Source organism: Phalangium opilio, unplaced genomic scaffold (genome assembly GCF_054372755.1).
Source record: "Phalangium opilio isolate 3A_F unplaced genomic scaffold, DU_Popi_V2 ptg000230l_1, whole genome shotgun sequence".
Classification (NCBI taxonomy): domain Eukaryota; kingdom Metazoa; phylum Arthropoda; class Arachnida; order Opiliones; family Phalangiidae; genus Phalangium; species Phalangium opilio.
In genome coordinates this window covers 243,677-259,581 of record NW_028324221.1, presented here as the reverse complement: position 1 = coordinate 259,581, position 15,905 = coordinate 243,677, and the positions used below count along the sequence as shown (strand labels likewise).

General features: G+C 44.4%; 14 non-coding genes across 14 annotated transcripts; all 14 read left to right on the top strand.

Annotated features, from left to right (window-relative positions):
* Positions 1 to 154: 154 nt before the first annotated feature.
* TRNAC-GCA (transfer RNA cysteine (anticodon GCA)) lies at positions 155 to 226 on the top strand. Its single transcript has one exon. It is a non-coding gene; the product is annotated as a tRNA-Cys (tRNA).
* Positions 227 to 544: 318 nt separating this feature from the next.
* Positions 545 to 616, top strand: TRNAC-GCA (transfer RNA cysteine (anticodon GCA)). Its single transcript has one exon. It is a non-coding gene; the product is annotated as a tRNA-Cys (tRNA).
* Positions 617 to 674: 58 nt separating this feature from the next.
* Positions 675 to 746, top strand: TRNAC-GCA (transfer RNA cysteine (anticodon GCA)). Its single transcript has one exon. It is a non-coding gene; the product is annotated as a tRNA-Cys (tRNA).
* Positions 747 to 1,454: 708 nt separating this feature from the next.
* TRNAC-GCA (transfer RNA cysteine (anticodon GCA)) lies at positions 1,455 to 1,526 on the top strand. The gene has a single exon. It is a non-coding gene; the product is annotated as a tRNA-Cys (tRNA).
* Positions 1,527 to 1,974: 448 nt separating this feature from the next.
* TRNAC-GCA (transfer RNA cysteine (anticodon GCA)) lies at positions 1,975 to 2,046 on the top strand. Its single transcript has one exon. It is a non-coding gene; the product is annotated as a tRNA-Cys (tRNA).
* Positions 2,047 to 2,104: 58 nt separating this feature from the next.
* TRNAC-GCA (transfer RNA cysteine (anticodon GCA)) lies at positions 2,105 to 2,176 on the top strand. Its single transcript has one exon. It is a non-coding gene; the product is annotated as a tRNA-Cys (tRNA).
* Positions 2,177 to 2,234: 58 nt separating this feature from the next.
* TRNAC-GCA (transfer RNA cysteine (anticodon GCA)) lies at positions 2,235 to 2,306 on the top strand. Its single transcript has one exon. It is a non-coding gene; the product is annotated as a tRNA-Cys (tRNA).
* A 706-nt stretch (positions 2,307 to 3,012) lies between these two features.
* TRNAC-GCA (transfer RNA cysteine (anticodon GCA)) lies at positions 3,013 to 3,084 on the top strand. The gene has a single exon. It is a non-coding gene; the product is annotated as a tRNA-Cys (tRNA).
* Positions 3,085 to 3,142: 58 nt separating this feature from the next.
* TRNAC-GCA (transfer RNA cysteine (anticodon GCA)) lies at positions 3,143 to 3,214 on the top strand. Its single transcript has one exon. It is a non-coding gene; the product is annotated as a tRNA-Cys (tRNA).
* Positions 3,215 to 3,272: 58 nt separating this feature from the next.
* TRNAC-ACA (transfer RNA cysteine (anticodon ACA)) lies at positions 3,273 to 3,344 on the top strand. The gene has a single exon. It is a non-coding gene; the product is annotated as a tRNA-Cys (tRNA).
* Positions 3,345 to 4,051: 707 nt separating this feature from the next.
* On the top strand, positions 4,052 to 4,123 carry TRNAC-GCA (transfer RNA cysteine (anticodon GCA)). The gene has a single exon. It is a non-coding gene; the product is annotated as a tRNA-Cys (tRNA).
* A 58-nt stretch (positions 4,124 to 4,181) lies between these two features.
* On the top strand, positions 4,182 to 4,253 carry TRNAC-GCA (transfer RNA cysteine (anticodon GCA)). Its single transcript has one exon. It is a non-coding gene; the product is annotated as a tRNA-Cys (tRNA).
* A 58-nt stretch (positions 4,254 to 4,311) lies between these two features.
* Positions 4,312 to 4,383, top strand: TRNAC-GCA (transfer RNA cysteine (anticodon GCA)). Its single transcript has one exon. It is a non-coding gene; the product is annotated as a tRNA-Cys (tRNA).
* A 58-nt stretch (positions 4,384 to 4,441) lies between these two features.
* Positions 4,442 to 4,513, top strand: TRNAC-GCA (transfer RNA cysteine (anticodon GCA)). The gene has a single exon. It is a non-coding gene; the product is annotated as a tRNA-Cys (tRNA).
* Positions 4,514 to 15,905: the final 11,392 nt, after the last annotated feature.

The following is a 15,905-nucleotide window of genomic DNA, read 5'->3' as shown; positions in this document are numbered from 1 at the left end:
AATCGACATTACGGCTCTGAACAAAAGGGAATAGCTAAGTGGTAGAGCATTCGACTGCAGATCGAGAGGTCCTTGGTTCAAACCCGAGTTCCCCCTGTAACAGCACGGATCATTCCGTTTATTTTAGTTAAATCGACATTACGGTTAAGAACAAGGGGGAATAGCTCAGTGGTAGAGCATTCGACTGCAGATCGAGAGGTCCTTGGTTCAAGCCCGAGTTCTCCCTGTAACAGCACGGTTAATTCCGTTTATTTTAGTTAAATCGACATAACGGCCTTGAACAAGGGGGAATAGCTCAGTGGTAGAGCATTCGACTGCAGATCGAGAGGTCCTTCGTTGAAACGCGAGTTCCCCCTGTAACAGCACGGATCATTCCGTTTATTTTAGTTAAATCGACATTACGGTTACGAATAAGGGGGAATAGCTAAGTGGTAGAGCGTTCGACTGCAGATCGAGAGGTCCTTGGTTCAAACCCAAGTTCCCCCTGTAACAGCACGTTTCATTCCGTTTATTTTAGTTAAATCGACATAACGGCCTTGAACAAGGGGGAATAGCTCAGTGGTAGAGCATTCGACTGCAAATCGAGAGGTCCTTGGTTCAAACCCGAGTTCCCCCTGTAACAGCACGGATCATTCCGTTTATTTTTGTTAAATCGACATTACGGTTCTGAAAAAGGGGGAATAGCTCAGTGGTAGAGCATTCGACTGCAGATCGAGAGGTCCTTGGTTCAAACCCAAGTTCCCCCTGTATCAGCACGGATCATTCCGTTTATTTTAGTTAAATCGACTTTGGGGCCTTGAACAAGGGGGAATAGCTCAGTGGTAGAGCATTCGACTGCAGATCGAGAGGTCCTTGGGTCAAACCCGAGTTCCCCCTGTAACAGCACGGATCATTTCGTTTATTTTGGTTAAATCGACATTACGGTTCTGAACAAGGGGGACTAGCTCAGTGGTAGAGCTTTCGACTGCAGACCGAGAGGTCCTTGGTTCAAACCCAAGTTCCCAATGTAAAAGCACGGATCATTCCGTTTATTTTAGTTAAATCGACATTACGGCTATGAACAAGGGGGAATAGCTCAGTGGTAGAGCATTCGACTGCAGATCGAGAGGTCCTTGGTTCAAACCCGAATTCCCCCTGTAACAGCACGGTTAATTCCGTTTATTTTAGTTAAATCGACATAACTGCCTTGAACAAGGGGGAATAGCTCAGTGGTTGAGCATTCGACTGCAGATCGAGAGGTCCTTCGTTCAAACGCGAGTTCCCCCTGTAACAGCACGGATAATTCCGTTTATTTTAGTTAAATCGACATTACGGCTCTGTACAAAAGGGAATAGCTAAGTGGTAGAGCATTCGACTGCAGATCGAGAGGTCCTTGGTTCAAACCCGAGTTCCCCCTGTAACAGCACGGATCATTCCGTTTATTTTAGTTAAATCGACATTACGGTTAAGAACAAGGGGGAATAGCTCAGTGGTAGAGCATTCGACTGCAGATCGAGAGGTCCTTGGTTCAAGCCCGAGTTCTCCCTGTAACAGCACGGTAAATTCCGTTTATTTTAGTTAAATCGACATAACGGCCTTGAACAAGGGGGAATAGCTCAGTGGTAGAGCATTCGACTGCAGATCGAGAGGTCCTTCGTTCAAACGCGAGTTCCCCCTGTAACAGCACGGATCATTCCGTTTATTTTAGTTAAAACGACATTACGGCTCTGAATAAAAGGGAATAGCAAAGTGGTAGAGCATTCGACTGCAGATCGAGAAGTCCTTGGTTCAAACCCGAGTTCCCCCTGTAACAGCACGGATCATTCCGTTTATTTTAGTTAAATCGACATTACGGTTCTGAAAAAGAGGGAATAGCTCAGTGGTAGAGCGTTCGACTGCAGATCGAGAGGTCCTTGGTTCAAACCCAAGTTCCCCCTGTAACAGCACGGATAATTCCGTTCATTTTAGTTAAATCGACTTTGGGGCCTTGAACAAGGGGGAATAGCTCAGTGGTAGAGCATTCGACTGCAGATCGAGAGATCCTTGGTTCAAGCCCGAGTTCTCCCTGTAACAGCACGTTTCATTCCGTTTATTTTAGTTAAATCGACATAACGGCCTTGAACAAGGGGGAATAGCTCAGTGGTAGAGCATTCGACTGCAAATCGAGAGGTCCTTGGTTCAAACCCGAGTTCCCCCTGTAACAGCACGGATCATTCCGTTTATTTTTGTTAAATCGACATTACGGTTCTGAAAAAGGGGGAATAGCTCAGTGGTAGAGCATTCGACTGCAGATCGAGAGGTCCTTGGTTCAAACCCAAGTTCCCCCTGTATCAGCACGGATCATTCCGTTTATTTTAGTTAAATCGACTTTGGGGCCTTGAACAAGGGGGAATAGCTCAGTGGTAGAGCATTCGACTGCAGATCGAGAGGTCCTTGGGTCAAACCCGAGTTCCCCCTGTAACAGCACGGATCATTTCGTTTATTTTGGTTAAATCGACATTACGGTTTTGAACAAGGGGGACTAGCTCAGTGGTAGAGCATTCGACTGCAGACCGAGAGGTCCTTGGTTCAAACCCAAGTTCCCAATGTAAAAGCACGGATCATTCCGTTTATTTTAGTTAAATCGACATTACGACCTTGAACAAGGGGAATAGCTCAGTGGTAGAGCATTCGACTGCAGATCGAGAGGTCCTTGGTTCAAACCCGAGTTCCCCCCTGTAGTAGCACGGATCATTCCGTTTATTTTAGTTCAATCGACATTACGGCTCTGAAAAAGGCAAATAGCTCAGTGGTAGAGCATTCAACTGCAGATCGAGAGATCTTGGTTCAAACCCGAGTTCCCCCTGTAACAGCACGGATCATTCCGTTTATTTTAGTTAAATCGACTTTGGGGCCTTGAACAAGGGGGAATAGCTCAGTGGATGAGCATTCGACTGCAGATCGAGAGATCCTTGGTTCAAGCCCGAGTTCTCCCTGTAACAGCACGTTTCATTCCGTTTATTTTAGTTAAATCGACATAACGGCCTTCAACAAGGGGGAATAGCTCAGTGGTAGAGCATTCGACTGCAAATCGAGAGGTCCTTGGTTCAAACCCGAGTTCCCCCTGTAACAGCACGGATCATTCCGTTTATTTTTGTTAAATCGACATTACAGTTCTGAAAAAGGGGGAATAGCTCAATGGTAGAGCATTCGACTGCAGATCGAGAGGTCCTTGGTTCAAACCCAAGTTCCCCCTGTATCAGCACGGATCATTCCGTTTATTTTAGTTAAATCGATTTTGGGGCCTTGAACAAGGGGGAATAGCTCAGTGGTAGAGCATTCGACTACAGATCGAGAGGTCCTTGGGTCAAACCCGAGTTCCCCCTGTAACAGCACGGATCATTTCGTTTATTTTGGTTAAATCGACATTACGGTTTTGAACAAGGGGGACTAGCTCAGTGGTAGAGCATTCGACTGCAGACCGAGAGGTCCTTGGTTCAAACCCAAGTTCCCAATGTAAAAGCACGGATCATTCCGTTTATTTTAGTTAAATCGACATTACGACCTTGAACAAGGGGAATAGCTCAGTGGAAGAGCATTCGACTGCAGATCGAGAGGTCCTTGGTTCAAACCCAAGTTCCCTATGTAAAAGCACGGATCATTCCGTTTATTTTAGTTAAATCGACATTACGGCTATGAACAAGGGGGAATAGCTCAGTGGTAGAGCATTCGACTGCAGATCGAGAGGTCCTTGGTTCAAACCCGAATTCCCCCTGTAACAGCACGGTTAATTCCGTTTATTTTAGTTAAATCGACATAACGGCCTTGAATAAGGGGGAATAGCTCAGTGGTTGAGCATTCGACTGCAGATCGAGAGGTCTTTCGTTCAAACGCGAGTTCCCCATATAACAGCACGGATCATTCCGTTTATTTTAGTTAAATCGACATTACGGCTCTGAACAAAAGGGAATAGCTAAGTGGTAGAGCATTCGACTGCAGATCGAGAGGTTCTTGGTTCAAGCCCGAGTTCCGCCTGTAACAGCACGGATCATTCCGTTTATTTTAGTTAAATCGACATTACGGTTAAGAACAAGGGGGAATAGCTCAGTGGTAGAGCATTCGACTGCAGATCGAGAGGTCCTTGGTTCAAACCCGAGTTCCCCCTCTAACAGCACGGATCATTCCGTTTATTTTAGTTAAATCGACTTTGGGGCCTTGAACAAGGGGGAATAGCTCAGTGGTAGAGCATTCGACTGCAGATCGAGAGATCCTTGGTTCAAGCCCGAGTTCTCCCTGTAACAGCACGTTTCATTCCGTTTATTTTAGTTAAATCGACATAACGGCCTTGAACAAGGGGGAATAGCTCAGTGGTAGAGCATTCGACTGCAAATCGAGAGGTCCTTGGTTCAAACCCGAGTTCCCCCTGTAACAGCACGGATCATTCCGTTTATTTTTGTTAAATCGACATTACGGTTCTGAAAAAGGGGGAATAGCTCAGTGGTAGAGCATTCGACTGCAGATCGAGAGGTCCTTGGTTCAAACCCAAGTTCCCCCTGTAACAGCACGGATCATTCCGTTTATTTTAGTTAAATCGACTTTGGGGCCTTGAACAAGGGGGAATAGCTCAGTGGTAGAGCATTCGACTGCAGATCGAGAGGTCCTTGGGTCAAACCCGAGTTCACCCTGTAACAGCACGGATCATTTCGTTTATTTTGGTTAAATCGACATTACGGTTTTGAACAAGGGGGACTAGCTCAGTGGTAGAGCATTCGACTGCAGATCGAGAGGTCCTTCGTTCAAACCCGAGTTCCCCCTGTAACAACACGGATCATTCCGTTTATTTTAGTTAAATCGACATTACGGCTGTGAACAAGGGGGAATAGCTCAGTGGAAGAGCATTCGACTGCAGATCGAGAGGTCCTTGGTTCAAACCCAAGTTCCCAATGTAAAAGCACGGATCATTCCGTTTATTTTAGTTAAATCGAAATTACGGCTATGAACAAGGGGGAATAGCTCAGTGGTAGAGCATTCGACTGCAGATCGAGAGGTCCTTGGGTCAAACTTGCTATTTTGATATATGTTAGTTTGTTCATACAATGATCATGTAAGCAGAGTGGCGCAGTGGAAACCTGCTGGGCCCGTAACCCAGAGGTCCGTGGATCGAAACCACGCTCTGCTAAATTAATGCAAAATAGCATTTGCTATTTTGATATATGTTAGTTTGTTCATACAATCATCATGAAAGCAGAGTGGCGCAGTGGAAGCCTGCTGCGCCCATAACCCAGAGGTCCGTGGATCAAAACCACGCTCTGCTAATTTAATGCAAAATAGCCCCAGCTATTTTGATATAAGTTAGTTTTTTCATACAATGGTCATGTAAGCAGAGTGGCGCAGTGGAAGCGTGCAGGCCCATAACCCAGAGTTCCGTGGATCGAAACCACGCTCTTCTAAATTAATGCAAAATAGCACTTGCTATTTTGATATATGTTAGTTTGTTCATACAATGATCATGTAAGCAGAGTGGCGCAGTGGAAACCTGCTGGGCCCGTAACCCAGAGGTCCGTGGATCGAAACTACGCTCTGCTAAATTAATGCAAAATAGCACTTGCTATTTTGATATCAGTTAGTTTATTCATACCATGATCATGTAAGCAGAGTGGCGCAGTGGAAGCGTGCTGGGCCCATAACCCAGAGGTCCGTGGATCGAAACCACGCTTTGCTAAATTAATGCAAAATAGCACGTGCTATTTTGATATCAGTTAGTTTATTCATACAATGATCATGTAAGCAGAGTGGAGCAGTGGTAGCGTGCTGGGCACATAACCCAGAGGTCCGTGGATCGAAACCACGCTCTGCTAATTTAATGCAAAATAGCCCCAGCTATTTTGATATAAGTTAGTTTTTTCATACAATGGTCATGTAAGCAGAGTGGCGCAGTGGAAGCGTGCAGGCCCATAACCCAGAGTTCCGTGGATCGAAACCACGCTCTGCTAAATTAATGCAAAATAGCACTTGCTATTTTGATATATGTTAGTTTGTTCATACAATGATCATGTAAGCAGAGTGGCGCAGTGGAAACCTGCTGGGCCCGTAACCCAGAGGTCCGTGGATCGAAACTACGCTCTGCTAAATTAATGCAAAATAGCACTTGCTATTTTGATATATGTTAGTTTATTCATACATTGATCATGTAAGCAGAGTGGAGAAGTGGAAGCGTGCTGGGCCCATAACCCAGAGGTCCGTGGATCGAAACTACGCTCTGCTAAATTAACGCAAAATAGCACTTGCTATTTTGATATATGTTAGTTTGTTCATACAATGGTCAAGTAAGCAGAGTGGCGCAGTGGAAGCGTGCTGGGCCCATAACCCTGAGGTCCGTGGATCGAAACCGCGCTCTGCTAAATTAATGCAAAATAGCACTTGCTATTTTGTTATAAGTTAGTTTGTTCATACAATGATCATGTAAGAAGAGTGGCGCAGTGGAAGCATGCTGGGCCCGTAACCCAGAGGTCCGTGGATCGAAACCACGCTCTGCTAAATTAATGCAAAATAGCACTTGCTATTTTGATATATGTTAGTTTGTTCATACAATGATCATGTAAGCAGAGTGGCGCAGTGGAAACCTGCTGGGCCCGTAACCCAGAGGTCCGTGGATCGAAACTACGCTCTGCTAAATTAATGCAAAATAGCACTTGCTATTTTGATATCAGTTAGTTTATTCATACCATGATCATGTAAGCAGAGTGGCGCAGTGGAAGCGTGCTGGGCCCATAACCCAGAGGTCCGTGGATCGAAACCACGCTTTGCTAAATTAATGCAAAATAGCACGTGCTATTTTGATATCAGTTAGTTTATTCATACAATGATCATGTAAGCAGAGTGGAGCAGTGGTAGCGTGCTGGGCACATAACCCAGAGGTCCGTGGATCGAAACCACGCTCTGCTAATTTAATGCAAAATAGCCCCAGCTATTTTGATATAAGTTAGTTTTTTCATACAATGGTCATGTAAGCAGAGTGGCGCAGTGGAAGCGTGCAGGCCCATAACCCAGAGTTCCGTGGATCGAAACCACGCTCTGCTAAATTAATGCAAAATAGCACTTGCTATTTTGATATATGTTAGTTTGTTCATACAATGATCATGTAAGCAGAGTGGCGCAGTGGAAACCTGCTGGGCCCGTAACCCAGAGGTCCGTGGATCGAAACTACGCTCTGCTAAATTAATGCAAAATAGCACTTGCTATTTTGATATATGTTAGTTTATTCATACATTGATCATGTAAGCAGAGTGGAGAAGTGGAAGCGTGCTGGGCCCATAACCCAGAGGTCCGTGGATCGAAACTACGCTCTGCTAAATTAACGCAAAATAGCACTTGCTATTTTGATATATGTTAGTTTGTTCATACAATGGTCAAGTAAGCAGAGTGGCGCAGTGGAAGCGTGCTGGGCCCATAACCCTGAGGTCCGTGGATCGAAACCGCGCTCTGCTAAATTAATGCAAAATAGCACTTGCTATTTTGTTATAAGTTAGTTTGTTCATACAATGATCATGTAAGAAGAGTGGCGCAGTGGAAGCATGCTGGGCCCATAACCCAGAGGTCCATGGATCGAAACTACGCTCTGCTAATTTAATGCAAAATAGCCACAGCTATTTTGATATAAGTTAGTTTGTTCATACAATGAGCATGTAAGCAGAGTGGTGCAGTGGAAGCGTGCTGGGCCCATAACCCAGAGGTCCGTGGATCGAAACTACGCTCTGCTAATTTAATGCAAAATAGCCACAGCTATTTTGATATAAGTTAGTTTGTTCATACAATGGTCATGTAAGCAGAGTGGCGCAGTGGAAGCCTGCTAGGTTCATAACCCAGAGGTCCGTGGATCGAAACCACGCTCTGCTAAATTAATGCAAAATAGCACTTGCTATTTTGATATATGTTAGTTTGTTCATACAATCATCATGTAAGCAGAGTGGCGCAGTGGAAGCCTGCTGCGCCCATAACCCAGAGGTCCGTGGATCGAAACCACGCTCTGCTAAATTAATGCAAAATAGCACTTGCTATTTTGATATCAGTTAGTTTATTCATACAATGATCATGTAAGCAGAGTGGCGCAGTGGAAGCGTGCTGGGCCCATAACCCAGAGGTCCGTGGATCGAAACCACGCTCTGCTAATTTAATGCAAAATAGCCCCAGCTATTTTGATATAAGTTTGTTTTTTCATACAATGGTCATGTAAGCAGAGTGGCGCAGTGGAAGCGTGCAGGCCCATAACCCAGAGTTCCGTGATTCGAAACCACGCTCTGCTAAATTAATGCAAAATAGCACTTGCTATTTTGATATATGTTAGTTTGTTCATACAATGATCATGTAAGCAGAGTGGCGCAGTGGAAACCTGCTGGGCCCGTAACCCAGAGGTCCGTGGATCGAAACTACGCTCTGCTAAATTAATGCAAAATAGCACTTGCTATTTTGATATATGTTAGTTTATTCATACATTGATCATGTAAGCAGAGTGGAGAAGTGGAAGCGTGCTGGGCCCATAACCCAGAGGTCCGTGGATCGAAACTACGCTCTGCTAAATTAACGCAAAATAGCACTTGCTATTTTGATATATGTTAGTTTGTTCATACAATGGTCAAGTAAGCAGAGTGGCGCAGTGGAAGCGTGCTGGGCCCAAAACCCTGAGGTCCGTGGATCGAAACCGCGCTCTGCTAAATTAATGCAAAATAGCACTTGCTATTTTGTTATAAGTTAGTTTGTTCATACAATGATAATGTAAGAAGAGTGGCGCAGTGGAAGCGTGCTGGGCCCATAGCCCAGAGGTCCGTGGATCGAAACTACGCTTTGCTAATTTTATGCAAAATAGCCACAGCTATTTTGATATAAGTTAGTTTGTTCATACAATGAGCATGTAAGCAGAGTGGCGCAGTGGAAGCGTGCTGGGCCCATAACCGAGAGGTCCGTGGATCGAAACTACGCTCTGCTAATTTAATGCAAAATAACCACAGCTATTTTGATATATGTTAGTTTATTCATACAATGATCATGTAAGCAGAGTGGAGCAGTGGAAGCGTGCTGGGCCCATAACCCAGAGGTCCGTGGATCGAAACCACGCTCTGCTAAATTAATGCAAAATAGCACTTGCTATTTTGATATCAGTTAGTTTATTCATACAATGATCATGTAAGCAGAGTGGCGCAGTGGAAGCGTGCTGGGCCCATAACCCAGAGGTCCGTGGATCAAAACCACGCTCTGCTAATTTAATGCAAAATAGCCACAGCTATTTTGATATAAGTTAGTTTGTTCATACAATGAGCATGTAAGCAGAGTGGTGCAGTGGAAGCGTGCTGGGCCCATAACCCAGAGGTCCGTGGATCGAAACTACGCTCTGCTAAATTAACGCAAAATAGCACTTGCTATTTTGATATATGTTAGTTTGTTCATACAATGGTCAAGTAAGCAGAGTGGCGCAGTGGAAGCGTGCTGGGCCCATAACCCTGAGGTCCGTGGATCGAAACCGCGCTCTGCTAAATTAATGCAAAATAGCACTTGCTATTTTGTTATAAGTTAGTTTGTTCATACAATGATCATGTAAGAAGAGTGGCGCAGTGGAAGCATGCTGGGCCCATAACCCAGAGGTCCATGGATCGAAACTACGCTCTGCTAATTTAATGCAAAATAGCCACAGCTATTTTGATATAAGTTAGTTTGTTCATACAATGAGCATGTAAGCAGAGTGGTGCAGTGGAAGCGTGCTGGGCCCATAACCCAGAGGTCCGTGGATCGAAACTACGCTCTGCTAATTTAATGCAAAATAGCCACAGCTATTTTGATATAAGTTAGTTTGTTCATACAATGGTCATGTAAGCAGAGTGGCGCAGTGGAAGCCTGCTAGGTTCATAACCCAGAGGTCCGTGGATCGAAACCACGCTCTGCTAAATTAATGCAAAATAGCACTTGCTATTTTGATATATGTTAGTTTGTTCATACAATCATCATGTAAGCAGAGTGGCGCAGTGGAAGCCTGCTGCGCCCATAACCCAGAGGTCCGTGGATCGAAACCACGCTCTGCTAAATTAATGCAAAATAGCACTTGCTATTTTGATATCAGTTAGTTTATTCATACAATGATCATGTAAGCAGAGTGGCGCAGTGGAAGCGTGCTGGGCCCATAACCCAGAGGTCCGTGGATCGAAACCACGCTCTGCTAATTTAATGCAAAATAGCCCCAGCTATTTTGATATAAGTTTGTTTTTTCATACAATGGTCATGTAAGCAGAGTGGCGCAGTGGAAGCGTGCAGGCCCATAACCCAGAGTTCCGTGGATCGAAACCACGCTCTGCTAAATTAATGCAAAATAGCACTTGCTATTTTGATATATGTTAGTTTGTTCATACAATGATCATGTAAGCAGAGTGGCGCAGTGGAAACCTGCTGGGCCCGTAACCCAGAGGTCCGTGGATCGAAACTACGCTCTGCTAAATTAATGCAAAATAGCACTTGCTATTTTGATATATGTTAGTTTATTCATACATTGATCATGTAAGCAGAGTGGAGAAGTGGAAGCGTGCTGGGCCCATAACCCAGAGGTCCGTGGATCGAAACTACGCTCTGCTAAATTAACGCAAAATAGCACTTGCTATTTTGATATATGTTAGTTTGTTCATACAATGGTCAAGTAAGCAGAGTGGCGCAGTGGAAGCGTGCTGGGCCCAAAACCCTGAGGTCCGTGGATCGAAACCGCGCTCTGCTAAATTAATGCAAAATAGCACTTGCTATTTTGTTATAAGTTAGTTTGTTCATACAATGATAATGTAAGAAGAGTGGCGCAGTGGAAGCGTGCTGGGCCCATAGCCCAGAGGTCCGTGGATCGAAACTACGCTTTGCTAATTTTATGCAAAATAGCCACAGCTATTTTGATATAAGTTAGTTTGTTCATACAATGAGCATGTAAGCAGAGTGGCGCAGTGGAAGCGTGCTGGGCCCATAACCGAGAGGTCCGTGGATCGAAACTACGCTCTGCTAATTTAATGCAAAATAACCACAGCTATTTTGATATATGTTAGTTTATTCATACAATGATCATGTAAGCAGAGTGGAGCAGTGGAAGCGTGCTGGGCCCATAACCCAGAGGTCCGTGGATCGAAACCACGCTCTGCTAAATTAATGCAAAATAGCACTTGCTATTTTGATATCAGTTAGTTTATTCATACAATGATCATGTAAGCAGAGTGGCGCAGTGGAAGCGTGCTGGGCCCATAACCCAGAGGTCCGTGGATCAAAACCACGCTCTGCTAATTTAATGCAAAATAGCCACAGCTATTTTGATATAAGTTAGTTTGTTCATACAATGAGCATGTAAGCAGAGTGGTGCAGTGGAAGCGTGCTGGGCCCATAACCCAGAGGTCCGTGGATCGAAACTACGCTCTGCTAAATTAACGCAAAATAGCACTTGCTATTTTGATATATGTTAGTTTGTTCATACAATGGTCAAGTAAGCAGAGTGGCGCAGTGGAAGCGTGCTGGGCCCATAACCCTGAGGTCCGTGGATCGAAACCGCGCTCTGCTAAATTAATGCAAAATAGCACTTGCTATTTTGTTATAAGTTAGTTTGTTCATACAATGATCATGTAAGAAGAGTGGCGCAGTGGAAGCATGCTGGGCCCATAACCCAGAGGTCCATGGATCGAAACTACGCTCTGCTAATTTAATGCAAAATAGCCACAGCTATTTTGATATAAGTTAGTTTGTTCATACAATGAGCATGTAAGCAGAGTGGTGCAGTGGAAGCGTGCTGGGCCCATAACCCAGAGGTCCGTGGATCGAAACTACGCTCTGCTAATTTAATGCAAAATAGCCACAGCTATTTTGATATAAGTTAGTTTGTTCATACAATGGTCATGTAAGCAGAGTGGCGCAGTGGAAGCCTGCTAGGTTCATAACCCAGAGGTCCGTGGATCGAAACCACGCTCTGCTAAATTAATGCAAAATAGCACTTGCTATTTTGATATATGTTAGTTTGTTCATACAATCATCATGTAAGCAGAGTGGCGCAGTGGAAGCCTGCTGCGCCCATAACCCAGAGGTCCGTGGATCGAAACCACGCTCTGCTAAATTAATGCAAAATAGCACTTGCTATTTTGATATCAGTTAGTTTATTCATACAATGATCATGTAAGCAGAGTGGCGCAGTGGAAGCGTGCTGGGCCCATAACCCAGAGGTCCGTGGATCGAAACCACGCTCTGCTAATTTAATGCAAAATAGCCCCAGCTATTTTGATATAAGTTTGTTTTTTCATACAATGGTCATGTAAGCAGAGTGGCGCAGTGGAAGCGTGCAGGCCCATAACCCAGAGTTCCGTGGATCGAAACCACGCTCTGCTAAATTAATGCAAAATAGCTCTTGCTATTTTGATATATGTTAGTTTGTTCATACAATGATCATGTAAGCAGAGTGGCGCAGTGGAAACCTGCTGGGCCCGTAACCCAGAGGTCCGTGGATCGAAACTACGCTCTGCTAAATTAATGCAAAATAGCACTTGCTATTTTGATATATGTTAGTTTATTCATACATTGATCATGTAAGCAGAGTGGAGAAGTGGAAGCGTGCTGGGCCCATAACCCAGAGGTCCGTGGATCGAAACTACGCTCTGCTAAATTAACGCAAAATAGCACTTGCTATTTTGATATATGTTAGTTTGTTCATACAATGGTCAAGTAAGCAGAGTGGCGCAGTGGAAGCGTGCTGGGCCCATAACCCTGAGGTCCGTGGATCGAAACCGCGCTCTGCTAAATAAACGCAAAATAGCACTTGCTATTTTGTTATAAGTTAGTTTGTTCATACAATGATAATGTAAGAAGAGTGGCGCAGTGGAAGCGTGCTGGGCCCATAGCCCAGAGGTCCGTGGATCGAAACTACGCTTTGCTAATTTTATGCAAAATAGCCACAGCTATTTTGATATAAGTTAGTTTGTTCATACAATGAGCATGTAAGCAGAGTGGCGCAGTGGAAGCGTGCTGGGCCCATAACCGAGAGGTCCGTGGATCGAAACTACGCTCTGCTAATTTAATGCAAAATAACCACAGCTATTTTGATATATGTTAGTTTATTCATACAATGATCATGTAAGCAGAGTGGAGCAGTGGAAGCGTGCAGGCCCATAACCCAGAGTTCCGTGGATCGAAACCACGCTCTGCTAAATTAATGCAAAATAGCACTTGCTATTTTGATATATGTTAGTTTGTTCATACAATGATCATGTAAGCAGAGTGGCGCAGTGGAAACCTGCTGGGCCCGTAACCCAGAGGTCCGTGGATCGAAACTACGCTCTGCTAAATTAATGCAAAATAGCACTTGCTATTTTGATATATGTTAGTTTATTCATACATTGATCATGTAAGCAGAGTGGAGAAGTGGAAGCGTGCTGGGCCCATAACCCAGAGGTCCGTGGATCGAAACTACGCTCTGCTAAATTAACGCAAAATAGCACTTGCTATTTTGATATATGTTAGTTTGTTCATACAATGGTCAAGTAAGCAGAGTGGCGCAGTGGAAGCGTGCTGGGCCCAAAACCCTGAGGTCCGTGGATCGAAACCGCGCTCTGCTAAATTAATGCAAAATAGCACTTGCTATTTTGTTATAAGTTAGTTTGTTCATACAATGATAATGTAAGAAGAGTGGCGCAGTGGAAGCGTGCTGGGCCCATAGCCCAGAGGTCCGTGGATCGAAACTACGCTTTGCTAATTTTATGCAAAATAGCCACAGCTATTTTGATATAAGTTAGTTTGTTCATACAATGAGCATGTAAGCAGAGTGGCGCAGTGGAAGCGTGCTGGGCCCATAACCGAGAGGTCCGTGGATCGAAACTACGCTCTGCTAATTTAATGCAAAATAACCACAGCTATTTTGATATATGTTAGTTTATTCATACAATGATCATGTAAGCAGAGTGGAGCAGTGGAAGCGTGCTGGGCCCATAACCCAGAGGTCCGTGGATCGAAACCACGCTCTGCTAAATTAATGCAAAATAGCACTTGCTATTTTGATATCAGTTAGTTTATTCATACAATGATCATGTAAGCAGAGTGGCGCAGTGGAAGCGTGCTGGGCCCATAACCCAGAGGTCCGTGGATCAAAACCACGCTCTGCTAATTTAATGCAAAATAGCCACAGCTATTTTGATATAAGTTAGTTTGTTCATACAATGAGCATGTAAGCAGAGTGGTGCAGTGGAAGCGTGCTGGGCCCATAACCCAGAGGTCCGTGGATCGAAACTACGCTCTGCTAAATTAACGCAAAATAGCACTTGCTATTTTGATATATGTTAGTTTGTTCATACAATGGTCAAGTAAGCAGAGTGGCGCAGTGGAAGCGTGCTGGGCCCATAACCCTGAGGTCCGTGGATCGAAACCGCGCTCTGCTAAATTAATGCAAAATAGCACTTGCTATTTTGTTATAAGTTAGTTTGTTCATACAATGATCATGTAAGAAGAGTGGCGCAGTGGAAGCTTGCTGGGCCCATAACCCAGAGGTCCATGGATCGAAACTACGCTCTGCTAATTTAATGCAAAATAGCCACAGCTATTTTGATATAAGTTAGTTTGTTCATACAATGAGCATGTAAGCAGAGTGGTGCAGTGGAAGCGTGCTGGGCCCATAACCCAGAGGTCCGTGGATCGAAACTACGCTCTGCTAATTTAATGCAAAATAGCCACAGCTATTTTGATATAAGTTAGTTTGTTCATACAATGGTCATGTAAGCAGAGTGGCGCAGTGGAAGCCTGCTAGGTTCATAACCCAGAGGTCCGTGGATCGAAACCACGCTCTGCTAAATTAATGCAAAATAGCACTTGCTATTTTGATATATGTTAGTTTGTTCATACAATCATCATGTAAGCAGAGTGGCGCAGTGGAAGCCTGCTGCGCCCATAACCCAGAGGTCCGTGGATCGAAACCACGCTCTGCTAAATTAATGCAAAATAGCACTTGCTATTTTGATATCAGTTAGTTTATTCATACAATGATCATGTAAGCAGAGTGGCGCAGTGGAAGCGTGCTGGGCCCATAACCCAGAGGTCCGTGGATCGAAACCACGCTCTGCTAATTTAATGCAAAATAGCCCCAGCTATTTTGATATAAGTTTGTTTTTTCATACAATGGTCATGTAAGCAGAGTGGCGCAGTGGAAGCGTGCAGGCCCATAACCCAGAGTTCCGTGGATCGAAACCACGCTCTGCTAAATTAATGCAAAATAGCTCTTGCTATTTTGATATATGTTAGTTTGTTCATACAATGATCATGTAAGCAGAGTGGCGCAGTGGAAACCTGCTGGGCCCGTAACCCAGAGGTCCGTGGATCGAAACTACGCTCTGCTAAATTAATGCAAAATAGCACTTGCTATTTTGATATATGTTAGTTTATTCATACATTGATCATGTAAGCAGAGTGGAGAAGTGGAAGCGTGCTGGGCCCATAACCCAGAGGTCCGTGGATCGAAACTACGCTCTGCTAAATTAACGCAAAATAGCACTTGCTATTTTGATATATGTTAGTTTGTTCATACAATGGTCAAGTAAGCAGAGTGGCGCAGTGGAAGCGTGCTGGGCCCATAACCCTGAGGTCCGTGGATCGAAACCGCGCTCTGCTAAATAAATGCAAAATAGCACTTGCTATTTTGTTATAAGTTAGTTTGTTCATACAATGATAATGTAAGAAGAGTGGCGCAGTGGAAGCGTGCTGGGCCCATAGCCCAGAGGTCCGTGGATCGAAACTACGCTTTGCTAATTTTATGCAAAATAGCCACAGCTATTTTGATATAAGTTAGTTTGTTCATACAATGAGCATGTAAGCAGAGTGGCGCAGTGGAAGCGTGCTGGGCCCATAACCAAGAGGTCCGTGGATCGAAACTACGCTCTGCTAATTTAATGCAAAATAACCACAGCTATTTTGAT